General features: G+C 39.4%; 1 pseudogene; it reads left to right on the top strand.

Moving 5' to 3' along the window:
- Positions 1-16700, top strand: part of LOC102468676 (heterogeneous nuclear ribonucleoprotein A1-like) — a 23613-nt pseudogene that overhangs the window by 4932 nt on the left and 1981 nt on the right.

Raw genomic sequence — 16700 nt, 5'->3', positions numbered from 1 at the left:
ATCACAGCATACAAAATGTGATTTCCCATACAGAATATACTGCATAGTGCTTTAATCATGCATAGTATAAAAAATTTTCCATTTCTAGTTCCTATAATTATTTTTGCCCCTCTTTCTGACCCTCTGTCCTTTCCCATCCTCTTCTCACACTATCTCTGGTGTCTACAATTTTATTCCATTAAGCATCATTTTATTTTAACTGTATTTTTTAATTTATCATTTTAATTTGACCAGAGAGGGACAGAGCAAGTGTGAGAGAGAGAGAGAGAAAGAGAGAGAAGGAAAGTGATAAAGCAAGCTGCCAGGTTCGGAATTTGAACCATGGTTGGCCATGTAGGACTCCAGTGCCTTTAGCCACCACATCATCTGCTGGCCCCTCTATTCATATTTATTTTCTTAACCATTCCTTCTCCCTCAGTTGCTAATAAAATTGTTGATTCAGGGCTGGCTTGGGGGCACAGTGGTAATGCACTGATTAAGTGATGTTGACCAGGGAACTGAACCCATAGTCTTTCTTTCTTTGTTTTTTTTTTTTTTGGGAGAGGTTTTATAGGGCACATACGCTTGCCAGACAGACAGAGAGAGACAGAGAGACAGAAAGCGAAAAATTACCCCCCAGGGGGGATAGCCATGCTGCAATCCCTTCTCCTCCATTCTCCTCTCGGGATCTTGGGCACACACGCACATGTGCCCAGCATGAGTTTAAGCCTCCAGGTCTGGGACTTGAACCATGGTCGACTACATGGGAGTCCAGCGACATAGCCATTATGCTAACTGCTGGTTCTAACCCATAGTCTTTCATATGAATCCAACATCGCTTGATCAGTGCTTGTTTGTAATCCTGACTGGCTGGGAAGGGTCAGGGGAGATAACAGTGTGAAAACCTGTGGAGGATACTTCTCTCTCTCTCTGTTTCTTACTCTCATAAAGGAAAGAAATAAACCTTTTTTAAAAAAAAATACTGTTTTAGGGCCAGCAGGTTACATGGGTGGTTAAGGCATTGGATTCCTACATGACTTTTTTTAAACTTACAGGTTTGAGTCCCAGACCTGGCAGCTTGCTTGCTTGCTTTCTCTCCTCCTCCTCCTCCTCCTTCTTCTTAGAATTATTTCCCTTATTTTATTTATCATTATTGTTGTTATTATTATTACTACTTAATTTGACCAAAATGAGGGAGAGAGAGAGAGAGAGGAAGCAAACCACCAGGTCCAGGACTTGAACTGTGGTCAGCCATGTGGGAATCCAGAGCCTTTAACGACCATGCCACCTGCCAGCCCCAACAGCTTGATTTCTTATTCTCTCTCTCTCATGAGTGCACATGCCCTATACCAAGTTAAGAAAAAAGAAAATAGGGGTCAGCAGGTGGCATAATGGTTAAGGCACTGGCCAACTGAAGTTCGATTCCTGGACTTGGTGGCTTGAAATTCACTCCAGGTGCGTATGGGTGTGTGCCCAAAATCCCAAGAGCAGAATGTAGGAGAAAGGATAGCAGCATGGCTGTCCCCCCATGGGTGGGTGATTTCTCACTTTCTTTCTCGTCTCTGTCTCTTTGGTGAGCACATGCACCCTATAGCAAAAACATCTTTCTCTCAAAAAAGAAAAATAATAAAATAAAATAAATAATTATTTTAAAAATTGCTGATTCAGAGGGTGTTCCCTGTTTATTCTTCCAGTGCATTTCTAGGGGTACATAAGGTCCAGTTTCCGTTGCTTGATAACTGACATCCCAATTTCTTACAGTAAATTGTATGGACCTTACATGAATAAAATCCCAGGGCCTGGATTCATCATTATCCCCTGTTTCTGGTATCTCTAATTAATCTGTGTCCTACCCCACTCCTCCTTATTTTTTATAACTTGCAAACACAAGTAGTTTTTTTATTTATTATAAATTATAAATTGACTTTTAATTTAGGACTTAATATATGACTAAAACTATTATCAATATTATATATATATATCTCATACAGTCTTTTGTTTACATTTTTTTTCTCATTTCTTTCTTTTCTTTTTTTTTTTTAGACTGACAGGAGGTGTGTGCACTTTCTGGACAAAGACAGAAAGCCAGAGAAAGAGAGAGAAAGAGAGTCAGAAAGCAACTTCTAATGGGGCTTGATTATGGTGTAATCCCTTCTCCATTTCTCCGTCCTGTTGAGATTTGGGGGATGCATGCACACATGCCCAGCATGTTTTTCAAGCTGCTGGGGTCAGGATTTGAATCATGGTCAGTAATGTGGGACCCGGCTTCCTTAACCACTAGGATACAGAGCCAACCCAATTTATCTTCTTTATCTATGATTGAGTGTGCAAGTGTACATGTGAGACCATGAGAGAGAGAGCAGCACCATCCACAGGGTTTGGTTAAGCTATGATCCCCCTCCTGCAGTCCTCAGTCTGGTTGGTTACCGGGCACTGTGTATGCCTGGCATGTTTCAGGCTTACTGGCCAGAGACTCAAATCACAGTCTCCATGTGGAATCCAGCTTCTCTTGAATAGAGCATTGCTGCTGTGCCACTGAGCCAGCCTTATGTTTTCTTAAAATGTAGCTCATGGAGTAAACACTGTTACAATCTTGATTTTCCAGATGAGGAAATTAAGACTCAAGAGATTAAGCACATTTTAGGATAGGGTTGGCCGTGTGGCCTAGTAGTTAAGACAGCCAGATCTCACATGGCCAACTGAATCCAGGATTTGAATCCAGGTGGCTTGAAAAATATGCTGGGCATGTGTGCCCCAATCAAGACAGGATGGAGAAATGGAAGGGAAGGGATTGCAGTGTGACAATATATTATTGCAGGGTGCTTTCTCCAACTCTCTCAGTCTCTCTGGTGAACGCATATCCCTGCTGGCGATTCAAAAAAAGTGGATTTTAAAATAAAGTAGAGCATTTCAAAAAATGTTTCAGGGACCAGCAGTTAGTGTAATGGCTATGTCGCTGGACTCCCATGTAGTTGACTGTGGTTCACATCCCGGACCCGGTGGCTTAAAACTCACGCCGGGCGCGTGTGCGTGCGTGCCCAAGATCCCGAGAGGAGAATGGAGGAGAAGGGATTGCGTCGTGACCATCCCCTCTGGGGGGTGATTTCTCACTTTCTGTGTTTGTGTCTCTTTCTGTCTGGAACCCAAATGCCCTATAGCGAAAAACTCTCCAAAAAAAAAAAAAAAAAAAAACAAAAAAACAAAAAAAACCTCACGCTGGGCGCGTGTGAGTGCATGCGTGCCCAAGATCCCGAGAAGAGAACGGAGGAGAAGGGATTGCAGCGTGGCCATCCCTCTGGGGGGTGATTTCTTGCTTTCTCTCTCTCTCTCTCTGTCTGGCGAGTGCATGTGCCCTATAGCAAAAAACTCCCCCCCAAAAAGAAAACAAAAATGTTTCAAATATGTTACTGACTTCTGGGAATGCAAGTTCCAGGCTGCTGGGGATACATAATACCTTTGCTTTATGATAGGAGCACTTCGGTAGAATATTTGCAAAAACAATAGATTGCCTGATGTTTAAGGTTTTCTTTAGCTTTGACATTCTATGATTTCATTCACTCTTTTTGCATTTATTTATGTTGATTTTTATTTCTACTCCTTGCTTAGCTCAACAATAAACATGAGGGACAGGTGCAATGGCACACGCCTATAATCCCAACTACTCAGCAGGTTGAGGCAGGAGGGTTTTGAGTGCAGCGTGAGCCTGGGCAACACGGTGAGATGTTGTTACACACACACACATGCATACACACACACACACACACACACACACACACACACACACCATGCGCAGAAGATGGACTGTTGAATAGAGAGTACCATAACAAATCCTTGTGATTATTCAGATGTCACTCTAAAATATTTATCAGCTTCATAAATCTAAACCTATAACAAAAGCTCATAGTGCAAGAATGAATATTATGCTAACATCATTAAAATAGATAAAGTTGAGAATGGTGCTTATTAAGCTCATAATGATTTTGTCCTCAAAGGACTCGCAATTCATCACCATTATGCTGCTTGGTTGTCTACCATGTCCTGCAGGTTTGGGTAGACTCCTCTGGTTTCAGGTAATCCATGATATACACAAACTGTGATGCGGCCCTCATCATGCCAATCAAAAATGCAAATAGAGACCTAATTAACTGTGTGATCTGAATTTTCTGCTTGTTTAGAAGAATATAAATTCAAGAATATGGATCTGCTGGGTAATGACTTAAAGGTAATCACTTTTCATTCAAATTAAGTCAAAAAAGTAGATTTCAGTATTTCACTATACCTTTCATTTAACAAGGTTTTTCTTAAATTGCTAACTACTTGCTAAAGAAGGCTTATAATTTTCTAAATGGGGAAAATCAGTAATTAGAATAATTTCATTTGAAGAACTTTCTAAATTTAACATTTTTAAAAAGAATGATTTTATTTAACTTTATTTATTATTATTTTAATATTTCCAGAGAGAGAGAGAGAGAGAGAAAGTGAAAAAAGCAAGCCTGCAGGTCTGAGACTTGAACCACAGCCAGTCATGTGGGAGTCCAGCACCAGCACCCTTACCACCATGCCACCTGCTGGCTCCATCTAAATCTAATAGTTAATAGTTAAACATTGTTCTGACTTTTAGGAATCTGTGCTATACATGCTACAGAATGGCTGAGGGCAGTTGATCTCTTGTTAGTGCTGAGTTGGCATATATATCCATCCTAGACTATCAATTGTCATGCCATTGGAGACAATGGGAATAATGAAATGTAAGTTAAGTTTAATATCACAGTCATTTCTGTATGGAATACATTTCATCCTCTAATGCTGTTATAAATCTAAATTTTTTTTTAAGTAGCAGATGTTGGGAGTCAGACTGAGCATGTGCTGACCTGATGACATGCCCAAAAGTTGCCTTTTAGAAGCTCTGAGGATCGCTTTGTTTATATATATTTGTCACTCTCAAACACAGAATGTATGATAGCCAAATTGACAACATCCCGGGTCACAAAATTGTCCGTCTCTCTACAAATTTAATTATTGCTTCAAGTATCGAAGCAGGAGTTTGCAAAATTATTTGATTCCTTCCCTCAAAATCATCATATCCTTAGTTTGTCTCCTGACTTCCTATCATGCAGAAACATTTTTTTTTGCATCCAGAGACTGTTCATGTTTTACCTACTATTTCTTTTACCTGCATCAAGTTTGTTGATTGAATCCTTTCAAGAATTGACAATATTGTGTTTTAGAATAAGAACCTACAAAACTATATTACAATCAGGGTTTTTTTTTAACTTTTTTGTTTGCTTCTTTGATGAGATAGAGGGGGAGAGAGAGGCAGGCACCCCTTGCTGCAGAGTTATTATTCCCCCAGATTCCAGCCACCCAGGATCACAAGTTCCCATGGGCATACCAGTGTCTTCAGGTTGACCATGATCTAAACCCTGGGCCTTCTCATATGACTCCAGTGTCACATAGTAATGCCTCACCAACTGCACCTCAATGGCAGGGCTACATTCAATTATTTTTTCTTTTCATTTTATTTATTTCTCTCTTTAGAAAGAAGGAGATAGCACCCTCAACAAGGTCCCGATGCCATGCCCTACTCCCAGCCTGAGACAGACCTGAATCATGGGTATGCTCATGTCTGTCATACTCAAGTGATGTCTCCAGTTTTGAACTGGGAACCTTTCTATGTGGGTCAACCTTGCAGAACTTCACATTTTACCACTATCCCGCTGTCCCGCCCCTGTACAACCAGTTTTTGATGAAGACATTACTATCACCTAATGGCCTATGGTGCCTTTATCTGGATTGGAAGAGGTTCCTTTCCCATCAGACATAGCCCCCTGCTAATGCACAAGGCTTAGAGAGTGGAGAAAACACTGTGAGTGTTAGCCTCCACTTGCCATCTCTGCTAAGTGCCCTTGTACACTGAGTGACCCTTGCGGTCATTTGCGGCAACTCATTCTTTGTGCACCTAACACCAGTCCAGAGGTTTCCCTAAGCCCTCAATGAATGTTCACTTTGAATAGACGTTTAGGCACAACTGACAAAGACAAAGAATGGTCTCCTTTGTGCTCCCTTAGAACTGAATATTGAACACTTTAACTTTCTCATAAATCCCTTCTGCTAAACATTTCACATTCTAAAGAAAATTTTGGTCCAAAGAGTGAGTCCATGACTAACCCCACAGGCAGAAGACCATAAAGATTACTTCTGATGAGAAGTACTCCCATTCTCTAGCACTTGAATAGCTCTCTTCTTATAAATTTTTGTTTTTCCTATAATCTCTTCTCAAAATGTTAAACATGGTAGGATAATTTTTAATTCTTGCTTTATTCACTGAATTACACTGTTTATTGTGAACAATAGATAAATATGTACCACTTCAAAATGTTCTAAAATTACTGTATATTACAATCACCAAAGGCTTTATTCTGAGTTTGTGGCAGGAAGAAGAATGAACCCACTTTTTTTTTTTTAACTGTTTCTGCTCTAGGGCCCATGTACTTGCTCTAGGGAGACTGAGACAGAGAGAGGGAAAGTGACAAATCACCCCGCAATGGGGGATGGGCATGCTGTAATTCCTTCTCCTTCAGTCTTCTGAGATTTCGGGCATGCACAAACATGTTCCCAGTCTGATTTTAAAGCCACTGGATCCGGGATTCTAACTGCGTGTGTGGCCATAATCTCCACACTATCTGGTGACCCTAAACTCAACTTGCACAATAAACTAGAATTTTTTAAGAATTATTTTATTTAATTTTATTTATTTTAAATTTGACCAGAGAGGGACACACACACACACACACACACACACACACACACAGTGAGAGAGAGAGAGAGAGAGAGAGAGAGAGAGAGAAAGTGAGAAAGCAAGCCGCCAGGTCTAAGACTAGGAATCAAGCAGTCAGCCATGTGGGAGCCCAATGCCCTTAACCACCACGCCCCCTGCCGGCCTTCTGAACCCAACTTTTAACACAAATATGAAAGCCTCAGTAGTGGAATCACCTATACCTGCTAGAGTAGCAGTTGGCAAGTGTTGTCCTGTTTCATCCACCTTTTAGGATAACTATTTTCAGGACTGATGGTGTCCAAGAATTACACATCTAAGTAAATCACTCACACAAAAAATGTCCCTAGGGTTTATTCTGCTTACTCCCAACAACAAAAAAAAAATCACATAGAAACTCGCAAATATTAGAACTGGAAAGAGTCTTAGAAATAATGCAACCAAATCTCGTCAGTTTACAAAAGAGGCAGCTAAAACCTAGTGAGGAAAATTGACTTACCCAAAGTCACAGAAGAAGCAGAGGGATATTAGAACTCAAGTCTTTGGATTCCCTATCCAGGGCTTGTTTACTCTCCTTCTCTCCTCTCTGAAGAATAGATAGGAATTAAAAATCCAAGTTTATAACTAGTTTAATTTCCTTGTTCAGAGGTGCTACTAACAGGATGGGATTTGGGGGGAACTTCAGGATCCTGTCCTATTCCCTGATATACACAACTAACATTTACTCAATCTTACAAGTGTTGAGTAAGTTGAGCTCCAACTTCTCTTCTAATCAGAGTGCTACCCCTAAGCCACTTGCTTATAATAATTTTAGAGCTCTTCTAGCTTCACACTCAGTGGAATGTGTGTCCTGAATTCTTCCCTATTTTCTCCAGGTGAAACACTCATCAGTGTGGTGATGCCATGGTTATACCCTTTTCCAAACCTGGCTCTGTTGAAATTTGGGGTTGGATGACATTTTGCAGCAGGGTGTTGCCAGAATCTGCTGAGCAGAACATGTTTTTCTGAGGAGGTGGGAACTGTGGATTAGAAATAAACACAAATAAATACACGGAGACATACAAATATAGAAAAACAAAGATCAGGTGGGCCTGATTTCTCTGACTGAGAAAGCTGCGACCCTGAACCAGTCTCAGGATTATTATTTTATGGGGGAGAAAATGGAGAAGAGGTAATGGAATGCAAAACCAGTTGTTTTCAGATGTGAATCGGCTGATGATGCAAGATCTACTGACACCAGGTGACTTCTCTGATCTTTTGGGGCTGATTCTTTATTTATTTTTTTTCCTTTGGGAGAGGTTTTTGCTATAGGGCACATGTGCTCGCCAGAAAGAAAGAGACAGATGGAGAGATAGCGAGAAATCACCCCCCAGGGGGATGGCCATGCTGCAATCCATTCTCCTCTTGGGATCTTGGGTACGCGTGCACACGTGCCCAGCATGAGTTTAAGCCTCAGGGTCCAGGACTCGAACTGCGGTTGGCTACATGGGAGTTCAGCGACATAGCCATTATGCTAACTGTTGGTCCTGGGGCTGATTCTGATAAACACATGTGACTTCCTTTAACCTGATACTGCTCTGCAGTATTGATAACAGCACACAGCTAGCATATTCATATTAATTGCTTTCATCTAATGCAAGTGAAGCTCATAGAACTGTGTTTCTGCATGTGTCTGAAGGTCACCATGTTTGTTCAGAATGGCTGCTCTCCACAGAGTGTTGTGCTGTGCATTTTAGGATACTAGTAGCATCCCTGGCCTCTGTCCACTACAGGCCAATAACAACTCTTCCATTTATGAATCTTGCAAAATGTCCCCGGTAGGATGAACTGGCCCCTGCTTGAGAATCACTGGGTTGTACTTCACCATCACAAGCCTGCCTGTCTGAGAATGAAGCTGATACCATTTGTGTATCCCAGTTAGAAGTGTGCATGCACAGGCGTGTATGGCATAACTTAAGGTTGTTTTGATTTCTGCTACTTTAACCAAAGGAGTCTTAACAAACACTGTAAAGTGATAAAAATAAATATTGAGGGGTCAGCAGGTGGTGTGGTGGTTAAGGTGTTAGACTCCACATGGTTGACCATATTTTGAGCTGTGGACCTGGCAGCTTGAAAATCACTCTGGGTGCATGTAGGTGCCTGCCCGAAATCCCAAGAAGAGATTGTGGAGTGGCCATCCCCACTCCCGGGGGTGATTTCTGTCTCTCTGTCTCTCTCTGTCTCTCATTATCTCTCTCTGGTGAACACACAAGCCTTTTTGCAAAAAAACATTAAAAATAAATTCAGTGAAGAGAGCATAATAGGACCAGGTATAAGATCCTCACATGGAAATGTTGTGAGCAATTGGTAGAAGTAAGATGGTGATTTTACTTTTTTAACATTTATTTATTTGTTGTGATTTTTAAGCTGATCAGTCCGGGACTTGGACTTTTTTGGAAGTAAAAATTGATAAAGTTGTTTCTCTTTGATGCATTTTGATTTTCAATGGAAAAAATAAATTTGTTTCATGCATTATAAAAATAAACATGGCAATTTGTCATTAACTACTTGTCTGTAGTACAGAAACTAAGGACAAAATCATTTTTGTAAAAGTGGAAAATCAAAACCATATTCGTGGTCTCATATTCAGGGACTCCCAAGAACACATGCTGATCCATAAATAAAGATATGTAGAAATAAGAATGTCTTCATACATAGAAAAATACACAACCCACAACCAAAACAGATAGCCACTCCTTTTTCTGATATAAATCTGATGGGCTCAAAGTCAGATATAAATTAGTAGACAATATGTTTAAAGAGAACAGCAGTTAACAAATCATGAGAAAGAATCATTCTTGAAAATGAACCAAGGCCGAATGACATCAAACTAACCCTAACTGCACCAGTATCAAGGCCACATTTAGAAGACCAAGGGAGAAAACATTCCCAGTCATTTTATAGACAGATCTTACCTAAAACTTTTAAAATAGATTACTATTTATAGATTATTATATAGGTTATTATGGAACCATAATCATCTCTCTCTTCCTATAGGTAAAAGCTAAAACAGTACTTAATTATAATGTATTAATAGATTAAATCTTTTTTTATTTCTTTTAGAAGCTATTAACACAACCCTCTTTTGAAGGCCAATTCTGCCACTTATTGCTCTGAGGCCTTCAGTACAAGTAAAGATTTAAATGTGTTTTTAAACCTTTACTTTTTTTTTCATCAAACTAAACCATGTGCATGGTTTTAAAACTCAAATATTATTCAAAGTCTTATAATGAGAAACAGCAGTCTCTTGCCATATGCCTTCTCATTACTCAGGTTTATTTAGTATTTAAAAATTTTATTATGTCTAAGAAATTACACAAGTAATATACAAATACATTCCCATTGGGAATGAGTCAAATTTATGCACAAGTACAGAAAGTAAGATCTTAAAGAAGTCCTTTCACGTTCCATCACCCCATCCCACCCTCCTTTCCTGAAGTAATTATTGTGATCAGTTGGACATGAATGTTTACAATTTATTCCTTTCGAGTATATATATATATACTTACAAGTATATATATATACTTACAAATTTGTTTGCATACTTTATTGAGATCATACCACAAAAAGTTGTTCTGCTACTTTCTTTCACCTAACAATATGTCTTGGAAACCTTTGCATGGTGTGCATATAGACCTACTTCGTTTATTCTAACCACTGCATAATACAGATATTTTGTTACTTAATAGCTGATGAGCATTTATATTGTTTTCAAGTTTTTAGAAAAATAATTATCAGAGGCCAGCATGTTGCGTGGTGGTTAGGTGCTGGACTGCCATATGGCAGATCACAGTTTGAGTCCCGCACCTGGCAGCTTGAAAATCACACTGGGTACATGTACATGCATGCCCAAAATCCCGAAAAGAGAATGGAGGAGAGGTGATTGCAGTGTGTGGAGTAGCCATGCCCCCTGAGCGGGTAGGGATGATTTCTCACTTTCCTTCTATTTATTTCTCTCTGGCAAGTACATGTGTCCTAGGGCCAAAAAAATCTTAAAAGAAATATAAAAAAACCCTCCGAATTGTGAGAGAGTGTGTGTGCTTACCAGAGAGAGAGAAATGAGAGAAAGAGAGAGAGAGGGAGAGAGAATACTTCCAACTTTGAGCAGCAATAAACATCTTTGTTTTTATCTCCTTGTATACACACATATGCTGGGTTCAAATGTGTGTATATTTTATACTTCATAGCAACTGCTAATTTCCCTTCAAAGAAGTCATATTATTTTATAGGTTTCCAGTAAAAGTGGAAATTGTAAGACCTGCCAGATGACCTGGTGATTAAGACAGCTGGATCCCACATGGCTGACTATGTTGTTCAATTCCTGGACCTGGCAGCTTGAAAAATACTCCTGACATGTGTGCATGTGTACCCTAAATCACAAAAGGAAAATAAAGAAGGGAATGCTATGTGGCCCACCCCCTGCTGGGTGATTTGTCACTTTCCCTCTCTCTGTCTCTGACAAGCATACAAGCCCTATATCAATTTTTTTCTAAGTAGAAACTTTACCAAATCAGACAAGGAAAAAACAAAATTACTGTCATTTTAATATTACTTTAATATTACACATTTTCATGTTTATAGTTGCTATTGCTATTTAAATTTCTTCTCTGGAGGCCAGCAAATGGCTTGGAGGTTAAGGTGGCTTGTTCCCACACGGGCTGGCTGAGTAGTTCAAATCATGGACTTGGCGACTTGAAAAATACACCAGGACTGTGTGTGTGCATGACTGAAATCCCAAGAAGAGGTTGGAGGAGAAGGGATTGCAGTGTGGCCATAACCACGGGGGTCAATTTCTCACTTTCCCTCTCACTGACTCTGACTCTGGCAAATACACACATCCTATGACAAAAACTAAAAAAAAAAAAAAAAATTAAAAAATTCTATTTTATGAAATCATATAATTTCCAATTCTCTCTTGATAATAGGTTCTTTGCCTTTTTTAAAAAAAGAGATTTTTTTCATATGTTCTGAATATTACTTCTTTGTCATAAATGTTGCAAAGATTTCTCTAAATTTGTCACTTTACTTCTTAACTGAGTTCACAGCATCTATTAATTAATTATATAATTAAAATCTATTGATTGTATAACATTCATTCTTTTTCTTTCTTTTTCTTTTTTTTGGAGAGGATTTTGCTATAGGGCACATGCGCTCACCAGAAAGACAGAGAGAGACAGAGAGACAGAAAGCGAGAAATTACCCCCCAGGGGGATGCCCATGCTGCAATCCCTTCTCCTCCATTCTCTTCTCAGGATCTTAGGCACGCATGCACACGCACCCAGCGTGAGTTTAAGCCACCGGGTCTGGAACTCAAACCGCAGTCAACTACATAGGAGTTCAGTTACATAGCCATTACGCTAACTGCTGGTCACCATTCTTTTTCTTTATGAATTTTTAATTTGAATCTTGCTAAATATTTACCTTAATTTATGATAAAAATACTCTCCTACACTTTTTCCCTTAAAACTTATAGTATGCAATTACATCACTGTCATTCAGTTCTTTAATTCATCTGGTATTTATTATGTTTTGTTTGGTATCAATTAGAGCATGAACTTAATTTTTTTCTCAGTTTGCAATAAATTATCCCAACATTATTTAACGCATAGTTCATTTTTTCCTTTATAATGTGGTGTCACTTTTTTCATCTATTAAATGCTCTGGCTTTCAACTTTTTAAAAAACTATCTATTTATTTAATTTTATTTGTTATTTTTTAAAGAATTATTTTATTGAACTTTATTTATTTATTTTAATTTGACCAGAGAGAGACAGAGTGAGAGAGACAGAGAAAGTGAGAAAGCAAGCTGCCAGGTCTGAGACTCGAACCGTGGTTTGCTATTATACACACACATATATACATATTTTCTAAAAAATATTTTATTTTTGCTAGGGGATGTGTGTACTTGACAGAGAGAGTCAGAGAAGAGAAAGTAGTCCCTTCGGAACATGGTCATACCACAGTCCCTTCTCCATCTCTCACTCCTTTCAGGATTTTAAGCACACAGGTACATGAACCTGGTGCCTTGGTGTGGTTTTTAAGCTACTGGGTCCAGGACTGAACCATGCAGTCAATCATGTGGGATTTGACTGCCTTAACTATCAGGCCATGGAGCGTGCCCACCTTAAACAATATTTAAATATCAGATAAAGAAATTTTTATATACCTTTGTCATTGTTTTTCTTTTTTGTCTACCTTTTAAAAATATTTGTTATGTGTTCTTATTTTCTAAGATTAATATAAAATTGGGGCCAGTAGCTGGTGTAGCAATCATGGTACTGAACTCTCATACGGCTGACCATGGTTCAAGTCTCAGATCCAGTGGCTTCAAAATCACACTGGTTGTGTGTGCACATGTACTCAAGATTCTGGGAGAAGAATGGAGACTGGATTGTGGCCTGGTCACCCTTCTGGGGGATGATTTCTTGCTTTCCCTCTTACTGTCTCTATCTCTCTCTCTCCAGCAAGCATGTGTGCCCTAAGGCAAAAACATCTAAAGAAAAAAAAGAGTAATATAAAAACAACTTGTCAAGTCACATGAAATTATGTTTGTGGGACCAGCCAGTGGTATGGTGGATCCCCTATGACTGTGCAGTTCTAGTCCTGGACCTGGCTACTTGAGAAATACACCAGGTGCATGTGCGTGCATGCTCAAAAACCTGAGAGAAGGGAAAGATGGAGGAGAGGGGACTGCAGCATGACCATCCCCCATGAGGAATGCTTTCACTTTTTCTCTCTGTCTCTCCCTAGCAAGCACACATGCCCTCTGGCAAATATTGGATTATTTGAAAAGTCGTGATGTATTTTTGAATAGAAAAACAGAAAAAATAACTCATAACTTCTCCAACAGCCCAATTTAAAGAAAAAAGAAATTATGTTTTTTTTTTCACTGTATTTATAGGTTAATTTAAGGAGAAAGAACATGTCTAAAATTTTAAGTTTTTCCAGGCCGGATCATGATATATCTGTTGAGATTTTTGTTTATGTTCTTTATTTAAATGTTAAAGTTACAAAACACTTACCTTGTGGACTCTGCAATACCAGTGGATTTCCTTTTCCTAAGGATATAGACTCTTGTCAAATAATGTGTATATTTGGGGCCAGCAGATGGCATAATGGTTATGTTGCTGGACTCCCACATGGCTGACTATAGTTTGAGTCCCAGATCTGGTGACTTGAAAATCACACTGGTTGTGTGTGCATGTGTGCCCAAGATCCTGGGAGGAGAATGGAGGAAGGAACTGTGATGCGGTCAGTCCCCTGGGGGGAGATTTCTCACTTTCCCTCTAACTGTCTCTGTTTTTCTCTCTCTGGCAAGTGCATGTGCCCAGAGACAAAAGCCTCTAAAAATATACATATCTAACATGACAAAAGTATAGGCAGCTATGACCATGTTTGCACATATGCAGATAATGACATATAAATCATGACTGCTGCCTATCCAACAGTAACTATGAGGTGACAGTGGCTTAAAATTTTTTTCCTGATTTCAGTGATGTTAGAATATACAAAATATACATATAGAATTTTCGTAATATGACAATCAACAAAGCCATCTATTTTGTTTGTTTGTTTTTGCAGGTTTAGGTGACCTCATGTGCAAAGCTATATGCATCAAGAGGTTTCTTTCAGGACAAATATTTGACTGGATTTTCAGCATCATCTATGATTTGGGAACTATTCAATTTTTTATTTTAACTTGCATCAGTTTAATTACGTAAGTGAAATAGCAAGCAGAAGAAAACTCCAACCCTTAAATTTGTTTATTCAAAAATGATATAATCATGTAACTAATACACAAGGCATTATAAATTTCAGGAAAAAAAGAATCTGAAAGGGAGGTTAGTAAGTTAAAAGTAGGAATTAAGCATAATTATGTTTAATTGTCAGAGGGCATATGTGATTGTCAGAATGGGAGAGAAAAAGAGAAAGACAGAGAGAGGGAGAAAGTATCCCTAATGGGGTATAATTTCTTCCCCCTTTTTCTTTTCTCCTGAGAATTTGGTCAAGGATGCACATGTGCCTGGTGTGTTTTTCAAATGCCAGGGTGAGGATTCAAGCCATGGTCAGCCATGCAGGATCTGGCTCCCTTAACCACTAGGCTGTGAGGCCATCCCAATTAATGCTAATTCTTAGCCATGTTTGGGAATTACTAATTTAGAGGAAATACTGTTCTAGTGCACAGGTCAGCAAACTTCTGTAAAAGGTCCAATAGATCGTAGTTTAAATTTTGCAACCCGTATAGTCTCTGTGTTTGTCTTGACTACTCAAATCTGCCATCATATGTAGGTCAAAAGCAGTTCTAGACAACACTGAATGGGTATGGCTTCTCTAACAAAACTTTGCTTGTATGCAACTATGATCAAGAGAAATCAATGTCATTTGGGAAGTCCTGCTTCAACATTATTGCTTATAAACTAGCTTTTCATAAGGATTTCATATAGAGTTTGATATTGTAATCACTGACAAGCATCTAAAATCTCAATATTAATTGTTCTCTGAAATTGTCTGTGTCAACACTGAAGCCAGAGAAAAAGGGGGGCTTTTACTGAGGAAGTCAGGGACATTGAATTGAAAGCTTAGCTCTAGGAACTTGTTTAATATAAGAAACTTATCTAGTTTAAACTTCTTGAGTTGTAGCAGCAAAGAAAAAGCTCAAGGTCTTTGGGACAAAATGGGGTGTCTGGCGTCAGCAGGTGCTGTGGTAGTTAAGGCACTGGACTCCCACATATTCGACTGTGGTTTGAGTCCCAGATCTGGTGGCTTGTTTACTCACTTTCTCTATCTTTCTGGTGAGTTCATGTGCCCTAAAGCAAATTAAAATAGTAATGAAAAATAAAATAAAATTAATAATTGCAAAAAATCCCATGTGGTCCACGGCAGTTCGAGTTCCGAACCCGGTGCCTTAGATTCATGCCGGGTGTGTGTGTGTGCATGCCCAAGATCCCGAGAGGAGAATGGAGGAGAAGGGATTACGGCATGGCGAGAGAGAGATTTTTTGCTATAGGGCGTGTGCCCTCCCCAGAAAGACAGAGAGAGACAGAGAGGCAGAAAGCGAGAAACCACCCTCCATGAGGGATGGCCACACCACAATCCCCTCTCCTCCACTCTCCTCTTGGGATCTTGGGCACACACGCACATGCGTCTGGCGTGAGTTTAAGCCACCAGGTCCGGGACTCAAACTGAGGTTGACTAAGTGGGAGTTCAGCAACATAGCCATTATGCTAACTGCTGGTCCCACCCAGTGTGATTTTGAAGTCCCCAGATCTGAGACTCAAACTGCAGTCTGCCATATGGGAGTCCAGTGATGTAACCATTACGCCATCTGCTGGTTCCTTACATCTCTTAGCAGCCTGCGTCCTCTGAGATCTGCAGTTGGACACAACACATTTAAGCCTCAGCACAATCTTCTTTGTCGTTTTTGCCTTTTTCCGGAAAATAGGCTTAGTCTGTCTGCCATAGCCACCCTGCTTCTTGTCATAACGCCCTTTCCCTGAGCACAAGACTCCTTGCCTTTTTGGTACTGTGTAATTTTGTGAGGTTGGTGCTTGCCACACTTCTTACAGAAAGTCTGTCGAGTTTTAGAGATATTTACCATGTTTGCTGGCTTGCCATCTGCACAGAAAGGGAATTATTTAATTTTTTAAGAGTTATTTAATTTTATTTATTCATTTATTTATTTTAATTTGACCAGAGAGACACAGAGAGAGAGGGAAAGTGAGAAAGCAAGCCATGTGGGAATCCAGCACCTGAACCACCACACTACCTGGCAGCTACTGTCATTAGGTTTATAGTGATTTGTTTTTCATTTCAGTGTTTTCATTAGCCTTACACATTGACATTCATACATTTTAAGTGGACAATTTGACAAATTTTGGCAAAAGATAGTAGCATTATTATCACCACA

Source organism: Tupaia chinensis, unplaced genomic scaffold, assembly GCF_000334495.1.
Source record: "Tupaia chinensis unplaced genomic scaffold, TupChi_1.0 Scaffold000706_1, whole genome shotgun sequence".
NCBI lineage: Eukaryota > Metazoa > Chordata > Mammalia > Scandentia > Tupaiidae > Tupaia > Tupaia belangeri.
The sequence above is the reverse complement of the archived record's forward strand: the minus strand, read 5'-3'. Positions and strand labels throughout refer to the sequence as shown.